Here is an 11,600-nt window from a genome sequence, read left to right as displayed (position 1 = left end):
CGCGTAATTTCTGTTCATGCACAGTACTAGAAGTTCGGGCATTCAACCAAAATCACTTGATCCTGAAATTGAGAAGACACTAAAGAAAAATAAAAAGAATAAAAAGAAAAAGAATAAAGAGACATCAAACCAAGAGCCACAAGTAGTAGAAATGGTTAGGGAACGCCCTGGACTTATGGATTACGCTACAACAGGAGTTAACGGAGTTACTAATAGTGTAGTTAGACCCCAAATTAATACACACCAAATTGAGATAAAAACCGGCATTATTGAATATGCTACAAAACAGTGTTACTTTCTATGGATTGCCTAACGAAAATCCAAATGCCTATTTGACTAACTTTCTTGAGATTTGTGACACCTTTAAGATTACAAACATTTCTGCCGAAGCAGTCAAATTTCGCCTTTTTCCTTTCACATTGAAGGACAAGGCTAAGGTTTGGTTGGATTCTTTGCAGATCAGAACAATCCAAACTTGGAACCAATTAGCCCAAGTATTTTTATCAAAATATTTTCCCCTAGCCAAAACAGCAAAAATCATTAAAGAGATGACATCATTTACACAACATGAAAATGAAACCTTGTATGAAGGATGGGAATGCTTCAAAGAACTTCAACGTTTATGCCCACACCATCATTTACCCGATGAACTTTTAATGCAAACCTTTTACAATGGTATAAATCCTACCACAATGGGTTCACTAGATGCTATGTCCGGAGGTTTATTTATGAAGAAGACATCTGCAGAAGCAAAAGAACTTTTAGAGGAAATGGATATAAATAGTAGCATGTGGCCTACAGAACATGCACAGACACTGGTTACTCCAAAACCATCGTCCTCAACTTCATCATATGTTATAGGTATAATTAATCTTGACCCTATAGTGATGCTACAAGCACAATTTTCTGCACTCTCACATAAAATTGATAAGCTTGTGACACTGTGTGATGTTAATGGAAACCCCATCCAAGATGAAATGGATTGTAGTGGTGCAGATGAGGTAGAACAAGTAAATTTTGTCCAAGGACAGAATCGAATCAATAACCCATATTCGAACACCTATAATCCCGGATGGAGAAATAATCCAAATTTTAATTGGAAAGAGAATAATAATAGTAGTGCCAATCAAGATAGAACTAATAATTATCAAAATTAATCAAGAGATTCTATTGGCACATTATCTTCCAAAATTGATAAATTTATCGATGATATTGGTGGTAAGATGAATAATCATGATGAAAATTTTAAACGTATTGAAAATAAATTTGATCGGTTGTTTAAAAACCACTCATCTAGCATCCATAATTTGGAAGTACAAATTGCCAAGTCAATTCCATCCCGCAAGGAGGGTAGCCTTCCTAGCCATACGGAAGAAAATCCTAAAGAGCAAGTTAAGGCTATAACTCTTAGATCGAGAAAACATTATTTAGGTCCGGAAATGCCGGGAGATGTTACTAACATTTTGCAGGAAAAAGATTTAGCGACAAAGTCCAAAGAAGTGAATGAAAATTCAAAGAGTTCACCCGAGGAAGCAAATGCAAGTGCATTTCAACCAAAACCCCCTTTTCCACAAAAAGTCTGAAACAATGACTATGATAAACAACCTTTAACATTTCCAGATGAACTTAAGAATTTGCATATTAATTTAACGTTTATGGATGCAACAACTCAAATTCCTAACTATGGAAAGTTTTTGAAAGATTTGATATCTAAGAAAATAAGTTGGGAAGGTATTTCATCTATAGCTTTAACCGAAGATTGTAGTTCAATTGTGTCGAGTCATTTTCCCACTAAGTTAAAAGACCCAGGATGTTTCATCATTCCTTGTAAATTGGGATATATTGAATTCCCAAGTTGTCTTTGTGACTTAGGTGCAAGCATTTGTTGAAACACCTTTCCACATGATTTTGATTTGACAAAATTATTTAAGTTATCCCATGATTAAGACAATTAAATTTAAGTGCTTTGATTTAATTGTACTAATGAGTTTGTTCAATGTTGAGTATAATTATAAATGAGAACAGAAACAAAAAGTAAGACAGGACTAAGTCATCATGAGCTACAGAAGCCGAGTAGAACATGACTTAGCATAATAGAAGAAAAGTCTTCTTCAGAACAAACGCTTGAAGACGAAGCTGCCCGAAGACGCTGAGTGGAATGGTACTCAGTCTACGATATAAATAGGGAACAAAGGCAACGTCAATAAAGTCGAGCTGAGTCAGGTCAGCGCGAATGATCCGTTTACTAAAAGACAAGATCCGACAAGAGTCTGCGCTAATACATAAGCCTTGGAATTAAGCCCAGAGTCATTTTCGAGATGCATATGTCAACTGGCATTTGGCTAAAAGACGAAACTGGCGCTAGAAGATGAACCTGGCGGAAGAAGACAAGCCTGACGCCTGCTAAAATCAGACGACAAGATTGGCCTGTAAAACTGTATGTTGACCAGTGAATGACATAAGAAGACCGTTTGAATTCAACGGATACATCCGAATTCAAATGATTGAAGCATAAGATTTCACTAGAAAAGGACAAGTTCATCACTTGGATCTTTTGCCGAAGTACAAAAAGAAAAGCATACATACAAGCACATACAAACAAGAAAAAGCAAATTCTTACACCCAAATCCTATCTCTGTGTAAAAGTCTAGATTGAATATGTATTCATCTAAAGTGTTCTTCATCTAGAAAGAACAAATTTGTATCAATTGTAAAAATCGAGAGAGTGGTGCTGAGTACTCGGTTTTAGTACTCAGCGGTAGAGAAAATCTGAGTGTTTGGTTATAGCGCTCAGTAGGGTTGAGTAGACGAATAGAGGACGGTACTCTTGCATACTCAATTGCTTTGTGAACGGTTTGTGCTCTACCTTTAAAGAGCTCAGTAGTGGATTGAAAAAGCCCGGAAGGATTCTAGGGACTGGACGTAGGCGGTGAGGCCGAACCAAGATAAGTCTGCTAAGTAATTTCTAACTCTTTCTCTCAATATATATATGTATGTGTTGCTTGCTTAAATTACTCAGGATATAAATTATATAAGTTGACACTGAGTAATCAGAGTGCTGAGTTGGAAGCTGACCTTAAGTGTTAATTCTCAACTCACAAGTAAAACGATTCTAGTCAGCCTCTGACTAAAGCTGTCTTACATCTCGCTCGGCCTTGCTGACCAAAACTGAGTAAAGTAATTTAAAGAATTAAATTAAGCATAATCAAGCGAAAAAGTTACATTAGTTCCTAACCCCCCCTTGGAACTAATTACACGGGACCAACAAGTGGTATCAGAGATCAGTAGCTCACTACTCAAAGATAAAACTATCTTGAGCTGATCCCTGTAAATGGCTAAGAACAGCACTCGTTTCCTTCCTGGAAATCAAACAACACCGATACTCCCTGAGGGATTATCTATTAGTCGGCCTCCCTTGTTCTTCGGATCAAATTATACATTTTGGAAGAACAAGATGAAATTTTTTATTCAGGCTACAAATATGAGTGTGTGGCTTGCAATAGTCCAAGGCCCGTTTGTGCCTTACAAAATGGTAAACAACGAGAAAGTTGTTAAGAGTGAAACTGAGTGGTCAGAAGATGACCTTTGAAAATTACAAAATAACGCTTCGGCTATCAATATGCTTCACTGTGCGTTAGATGCTGCAGAGTACAACAAAATTTCAGGTTGCGAGTCAGCACAAGAAATATGGAAGAAGCTGGAAGTGACCTATGAAGGTACCAGTAAGGTCAAGGAATCAAAGGTGAACCAACACATGAGATTATACGAGCTGTTTGAGATGAATGACAATGAAGACATCTCTGAAATGAACGCAAGATTCACCGACATTATAAATGAGCTGAAGAGACTCGGCAAGAACTTCACAGAAGAAGAGCATGTGAAGAAAATCTTAAGAAGTCTACCCAAGAGCTAGCAAGCTAAGAAGACAGCTGTGGAAGAAGCTCAGGACCTCACCACATATAAATATGATGAGCTCATAGGATCTCTGCTGACCCACGGAATTTCAATGAAGAACTTTGAAGCTAAAGAAAAGTCAGAGGACAAGAAGCAAAAATCACTTGTCATGAAAGCTGACTCAACAGAAGCTGACTCATCAGATGATGAGGAGATGGCCATGTTCACAAGAAAGATGAAGAAGCTGTTCAGAAAGAATGACAAGAACAGCAAAAGGCCATTCAGAAGAAGCGATAAATACAAAGCTGAGCCCAGCGACAGCATATACAAAAAGGACAGCTCCAAGCCTGTCACATGCTTTGAATGTCATCAAACTGGGCACATTAAATCAAGTTGTCCCACTCTGAAGAAAGAAAAGAAAGGCAGCAGAAAAGCAATGGTGGCAACATGGAGTGACAGTGATGAGTCAACCTCATCAGAAGCTGATGCCACGGAGTCAGCAAACATATGTTTCATGGCTGACGAATCTGCTGACCAATGCTGATCTGAGCAAGCTGACCTCTCAGATGAATCTGACCAAGAGGAGCACTCCAATGAGGTAACATCTCTTTTCTTGCTTGGAAATGAAATGGTTAATGCCCTGAGTGATCTCTATACACTGTCCAAAAAGTGTAATAAGAAAATTAGAGCACTCAGCAGGCGATGTGATGAGATCGAGGAAGTCAAACTGAGTGACATCCGACATCTCCTTCAGGACAACACTAGGCAAGATGAAAATTTAAAAATAATGCATAGATTTGTCTCTGAAGTCCAATCAGACTCCAAGAAGCTGAGAAAGGACATCACAACTATACAGAACCATCCGAGTACATCGGCTAAGAAAAGGTTCTATCCCAATGTCGAGTATCATGGTACTGGTCAGCATGGACGGTACACTCAGCAAAACAGTCTGTGTGACTGTTGTGGAAAAATAGGACACACCATAGATGTGTGTTGGTATACTCGGCGGAATGTCCAATGCGACTTCTGCGGAAAGAAAGGCCATACCACTAAGGTATGCTGGCATGCTCAGCACAATTGTGCTGACCAAAAACAAAATCACCCTCAAAGGGTAACTTATTGTGACTTCTGTGGTAAAGATGGCCACACCATAAATATATGCCATCACAAAATGAAATATGATGTGTCACCTGTTTATGCTAACCAACAAGGACCCAAAAAGAATTGGGTACCTAAAGATGAATAATTTAAAATGCAGGTGAGCCTGAGGTGCGCGGAGAAGTCCGAGCTTTGGTATATTGACAGCGCATGCTCGAGGCATATCACTGGTGATGAAACTCAGTTCATCACATTTGAGCGTAAACGAGGTGGAAGTGTAAGCTTCGGAGACAACAAAAAGGGTAAGATAGTAGGATCATGTACTATCGGAGGTAACCCTACTATTGAGTCAGTCTCCTTAGTTAGGGGTCTCAAATATAACCTATTGAGCGTAGCTCAGCTGTGTGACAGCGGTAGAAAGGTTGTATTTGATGCCAGTGAATGTCGGATATTTTAGCCTACTTCCTTTTAACCATAGGATCCGTTAATCGTTATTTCATATAAAGAGGGATAAGAAGAAATACCTTTTGAAGAACAATCTACCGTTGTTAAAGAAGCGCCCACAACTCTTCTCCGAGTTCCCACGCACGAAGTAAAACACGGTAAGGTTAAGTAAGAATCAACCGTATGAGATGCAACCAAAATAGATTGCCTCTAATTAACCAACACAAGATCAAAGAGAAAAGAAGATGAATGAAATTAATCAAACGATGAAAGCCGTATTAATTCTCGTCCACGAACTAGGGGAGTCAAATTCTCTTTCTCTCTCTAGATGTAGGTTTCGAAAATCACATAGAGGGGAGGGATAGAGCTTGGTCGAAATTCATGTATAGAGGGGTATATATAATCGCTTGTATCTAAACCCTAGTTAGATAGGAATAGGTTACTTAATAGGAATTCAATTCAGAATAGAATTCCCAATTATTATCTCATTATATATCTAATATATCTAGGATAATAATAAATAACCTAATTGGATAATAGTAGGAGTATATTAATCTAATTAAAACTCCTAACTTAATTATCTCTTAATTAATTTAATTCACAAACCTAATCAAATTAGGATTAATGGAATTAAAATAATTCCTTATTTATTATATATATATAAATTTCGGCCCCCTCTATATAAATGGGCCTTACTGGGCTCAATTGGGCTTCCATCTATTAATGACATCCATCTCGCTTTTGGTTCCAAGTCTTATGTGTGATCCATTAGGTTCTTACTACTTCTGGCCGTATGCAACTATTAAATTAATTTCTTCAAGAATTATATTTAATCTTTGCATAACGGAATGATGTACTGAGTATGTTATTGGCAAGTCTGTAATCATTCCCCCAGAGTTCGTTAAGAAGACAGGTTGATTCCGTCGTTAACCTTTCCGTATTAGTTACAGTATAATTCGATCCTTTATCAACTACATCCTTGAACTGAATCTTATGACTATGGATAATGTCAAGTCACATATAGCGAGACGTTCGTTTTACTTGTACAGGCCGAGTCAACTCAAATAGATAGGTTAAGTGAAATCTGCATTTCAAGTCTTAAGCTATCACCTTGCAAGGATTTAGAGTTGAGTCTTCCACAAGCGATCCATGGACGTATCTCCCATTAATCGGGAGTGATAAATGCTCAATCCAATGTATAACTACCCTGACATTACCTCCTGTGACACCCAACCTTTGCAGTTCACACACCAAAGTCATCTCTGTTAAGGATCGTGGGACCGCAGGATCAAAGTCTCACATTCAGTAATTCAGGATGACCAATTAACATTCCTTTGAGTATGAGGATTAGTTATACATATTAATACCAATGAGATGAACAGGTGACAAGGATGAATCTACCCATCATGTTATCTCAAATCGGATCCCCAATCCTAATGAACAACGTTTCATCGGATCTGTGTAACTGTCCAGATATCTATATATATGAAGCTCGTGAGATCAGCTTTCTGTCGGCCAGAAGACATTGTTACATACAAGTCTCAACAGTGATATATCAATCCTAAACATATCACTTGACTTGGGGTGGTTTTAAGTTTATTAGTTTATTATAAAGTTTTGTCTCACTTCATGCTTGTATGAACACTTTATAATCACTTTAGACAAACTTACGGATTTCCTTTTATTAGACTTTATTTAGTGCTTAAAAGGGATTGCCTTTATATAGTTATAAAACATATATCTCATTAAAACAAATGATATAAAGAACAATTCATTTACATTAAGTTTGTATCCTAGAACAATTGTCTATAGGACACCAAACCCCAACATACTCCCACTTGGACTAAAGCCAATTGTTTCTAAAACTTATCCCAGTAGAAGTTAAATGACGATCATGTACTTTCTGGGTTAAAGGCTTTGTCAACGGATCTGCAACGTTGTCCTCTGTAGGTACTCTTTCTATTCTCACATCTCCTCTAGCCACAATATCTCTAATGATGTGGTATCGCTTTAGGTAGTGCTTGGATGCATTATGAGACCGTGGTTCCTTTGCTTGCGCAATGGCTCCATTGTTATCACAGTACAGAGTAATGGGATTGACAATGTCAGGCACCACACCTAGTTCTGTAATGAACTTTCTAATCCAAACTGCTTCCTTTGCTGCTTCTGCAGCAGCAATGTACTCTGACTCGGTCGTAGAGAAAGCTACGCTTCCCTGCTTGGAACTCTTCCAACTGACCGCGCCCCCATTGAAGATAAACAGGTATCCTGATTGGGATTTAAAATCATTCTCATCTGTGAGATGACTAGCGTCTGAAAATCCTTGTATTTTCAGATCTCCTTCTCCGTACACTAGCAACATATCTTTAGTCCTTCTCAAGTACTTAAGAATGTTCTTGATGGCAATCCAATCCTCGTCTCCCGGATTCCCTTGGTAACGACTCGTTACAGATAACGCGAACGCTACGTCAGGTCTAGTGCATAGCATAGCATACATAATCGAACCGATCGCGCTGGCGTACGGGACTACAGCCATGCGTCGTTTGTCATCATCAGTATTAGGACATTGATGATTGTTTAACTTTACTCCATGTGGCATGGGTAAGTTACCTCGTTTTGATTCAAGCATGCTAAACCGATTTAGCACCTTTTCAATGTATGTAGCCTATGAAAGACCAAGCAATCTACGTGATCTATCTCCGTAGATCTTTATACCAAGTATATAGGCTGATTCACCAAGGTCTTTCATTGAGAAGTTACCAGATAACCAAACTTTCACTGACTGTAGCAGAGCAATGTCATTTCCTATTAATAATATATCGTCCACATATAGTATGAGAAATGCTACAGAGCTCCCACTTGCTTTCTTGTAAATGCAAGCTTCTTCGCAATTTTGTTCAAAACCAAATTGTTTTATGGTTTTGTCAAAACGCTTATTCCAGCTTCTAGATGCTTGCTTGAGTCCATAAATGGATCTCTGAAGTTTGCAAACTTTATTTGCATCCTTCGATATGAAACCTTCAGGCTGCATCATATATACATCCTCAAGCAGGTTTCCGTTCAGGAAAGCTGTTTTCACATCCATTTGCCAAATCTCATAATCGTAGTGAGCGGCAATTGCAAGCATAATTCTGATTGATTTGGACATAGCCACAGGAGAGAAAGTTTCGTCATAATCAATTCCTTGCTTCTTACGATATCCTTTCGCTACTAACCTAGCTTTGTAGGTGCTAACCTTTCCATCCATGTCTGTCTTCTTTTTGAAGATCCACCTGCACCCGATGGGTATTATCCCTTCGGGTGGATCAACCAAAGTCCACACTTGGTTAGTATACATGGAATTCATTTCAGAATCCATGGCCTCAAGCCATGCTTTAGAATCTGGACTAGTAAGAGCCTCTTCGTAGTTTTCGGGTTCGTCGTCTAATACGGGAACCTCATTATCATCTCCCACTAGAAAACCATATCTAACTGGGAGTTCACGAACTTTTTGTGATCTACGAATAGGTGGCACTGGAGTCTCATCTAATGGGACTCCTTCGGGTACCTCAACCACCTCTGTTGTTTCAGTCGGTGTTTCTTCTTCTTGAACTTCGTCAAGTTCAATCATGCTTCCCTTTTGTGTTTCTTCGAGAGACTCTTTCTCTAAGAAGGTTGCGTGCTTGGATACGATTACTTTCTGATCATCTGGATGATAGAAGTAATATCCCATAGTATCCTTAGGGTATCCAATGAAGAAACATTTATCAGATTTCGAATCTAGTTTGTTGGACGCAATGCGTTTGACAAACGCTGAACAACCCCATACTCTCATGAATGAGAACACAGGTTTCCTACCAACGAACAATTCATATGGTGTGGAACTAGCGGATTTAGTTGGTACTCGATTTAGGGTGAAGAGGGCAGTTTCTAAGGCATAGCCCCATAACGTCTTTGGAAGTAAGGCCATGCTCATCATGGATCGTACCATATCTAGTAGGGTACGGTTTCTCCTCTCGAACACACCATTGTGTTGTGGTGTATAGGGAGGTGTCCATTGTGAGCATATCCCACATTCAGTTAGATAATTCAGGAAATCATCTGAAAGATATTCGCCACCTCGATCAGATCGAAGCGTCTTTATTTTCCTTTCTAATTGATTTTCCACTTCATTCTTGAAGCATTTGAATTTCTCAAAAGCTTCTGATTTGTGCTTCATCAAATAGACGTAACCATATCGGGTATGGTCATCTATGAAGCTTATGAAGTATCTGAATCCTCCTCTTGCTTGGACTGACATAGGACCGCATACATCTGAATGAATAAGTTCTAGAGTGTCTGATACACGCTCACCTTTATTGCTAAAGGGTGTCTTTGTTATTTTACCTTTTAAACATGATTCACATGTTTTCAATGATTCATGATCGATTGGATCTATAAGCCCATCTGAATGTAGCTTTAGCATGCGTCTCTTGTTTATATGGCCTAAACGACAATGCCACAAGTAAGTTGAATTATCTTTCTTATGTCTTTTGGTATCAATTGCAAAAACAGGAGTTTTATCATCCAACACGTAAATCCCATTTTGTGATATTCCTGAAAAATAAAAGATCGAATCTTTATAAAAATTGCAACTATTGTTCTTTATTGAAATATGAAAACCGCCGTCAACAAGACGGCTAATAGAAATAATGTTGCAAGACATTTCAGGAACGTATAAACAATTCCTTAATTCTATTACAAGCCCAGAGGGCAAAGATAAAACATAATCTCCAATTGCGATGGCGGCAACTCTTGCTCCATTTCCCACTCGCAAGTTTATGCTTCCTTTCTTTAGTTCCTTAGTCTGTTTTAGCTCCTGCATATTTGTACAAATATGAGATCCACATCCGGTATCAAGTACCCAAGATTCAGACAGTGAAACTGTATTTATTTCAATATAGAACATACCAGATGTTGAAGCACCGCCGTTTCCCTTCTTGAGGGAGGCTAGGTACTCCTTGTAGTTCCTCTTCCAATGCCCGTCTTTACCACAGAAGTGGCACTCTCCTTTGGGCTTCTTCACTTCCTTTCCCTTTGCTTTGTTGGGCACGGCTTTCTTACCTTTCTTGGGATATTTAGGATTGGGATAATTCCCTTTCCTCTTCTTTGATCCCTCAATGACAAGGGCCGGTATGGCTTTGTCTTTCTTTATATTGGGCTCAATCGACTTGAGCATATTTGCAAGCTCTTCAAGAGAGGTTTGCAAGTCATTCATCTGATAGTTCATAATGAACTGTGAATAACTTTCTGGGAGGGATTGAAGAATTAAGTCTACACTTAATTCGTTGTCCATCGCAAATCCAATACTAGAAAGTTTGGTAATGTAGCCAATCATCTTGACACAATGTGTCATGACAGATGTGCCCTCTTGCATCCTACTACGATATAGCAACTTGGATATCTCGCAGCGTTCGCACCTGGTTTGTTTCCCAAACAATTCCTTTAGGTGTACGATGATGGAATAGGCATCCATTTCCTCATGTTGCCTTTGTAATTCCGGTGTCATCGATGCAATTATGATGCATCCGGCATGATCATCATCAGCCTTATGCTTCTGGTAAGCATCAATTTCCTTAATGGGAGCATCATCAGCAGGGATATGGGGTATCGATGTATCAAGTACATACCCTATCTTATCGAACTTCAAAACAATTTTGAGGTTACGAAACCAGTCGGTGAAGTTTGAACCATTCAACTTGTTATCGGTAAGAATGTTTTGCAGATTGGCTTTAGTCATGATTTTAAGAGTGTGCGTTTAATTAAACCTGAGAGTGAGAAAGAGTAAACGTATGTCATTCATTTGCTTAAAGTATATCAATCTAAAATTATAGGCCTTTTAGTTTATTTTAGATTGCTCCCACTATTTTGCCAAATTAATAGCCCTCCATATTAATTCGAAGAATTTCACAAATCCTTTAGTGAGCTAGGATCCTAACTCCTGAGATTTCGCCTTGAGTTTACTCAGCAAGCTAGTCTCATTCATTAGGTAGATTCATATGATCAATCACATCTCTAATGTGATTCCTAGGTTATTGGGTTACTAACCACATTAGTAACTAATATGCTATTCATATTAATCCCAACCATCTTGCCCATTAGTTTATGACAACATGAGTTTACTCATCCAATTATCATAATCTAAT

The 11,600-nt window shown here is 38.5% G+C and overlaps 1 non-coding gene across 1 annotated transcript; it reads right to left on the bottom strand.

Moving 5' to 3' along the window:
- Positions 1 to 533: 533 nt before the first annotated feature.
- LOC136204924 (small nucleolar RNA R71) lies at positions 534 to 640 on the bottom strand. Its single transcript, XR_010675736.1, has one exon. It is a non-coding gene; the product is annotated as a small nucleolar RNA R71 (small nucleolar RNA).
- Positions 641 to 11,600: the final 10,960 nt, after the last annotated feature.

The sequence above is a fragment of the Euphorbia lathyris genome, chromosome 8, assembly GCF_963576675.1.
Source record: "Euphorbia lathyris chromosome 8, ddEupLath1.1, whole genome shotgun sequence".
In the NCBI taxonomy this organism is placed as follows: Eukaryota; Viridiplantae; Streptophyta; class Magnoliopsida; order Malpighiales; family Euphorbiaceae; genus Euphorbia; species Euphorbia lathyris.
This window is presented reverse-complemented; position numbering and strand designations above follow the sequence as displayed.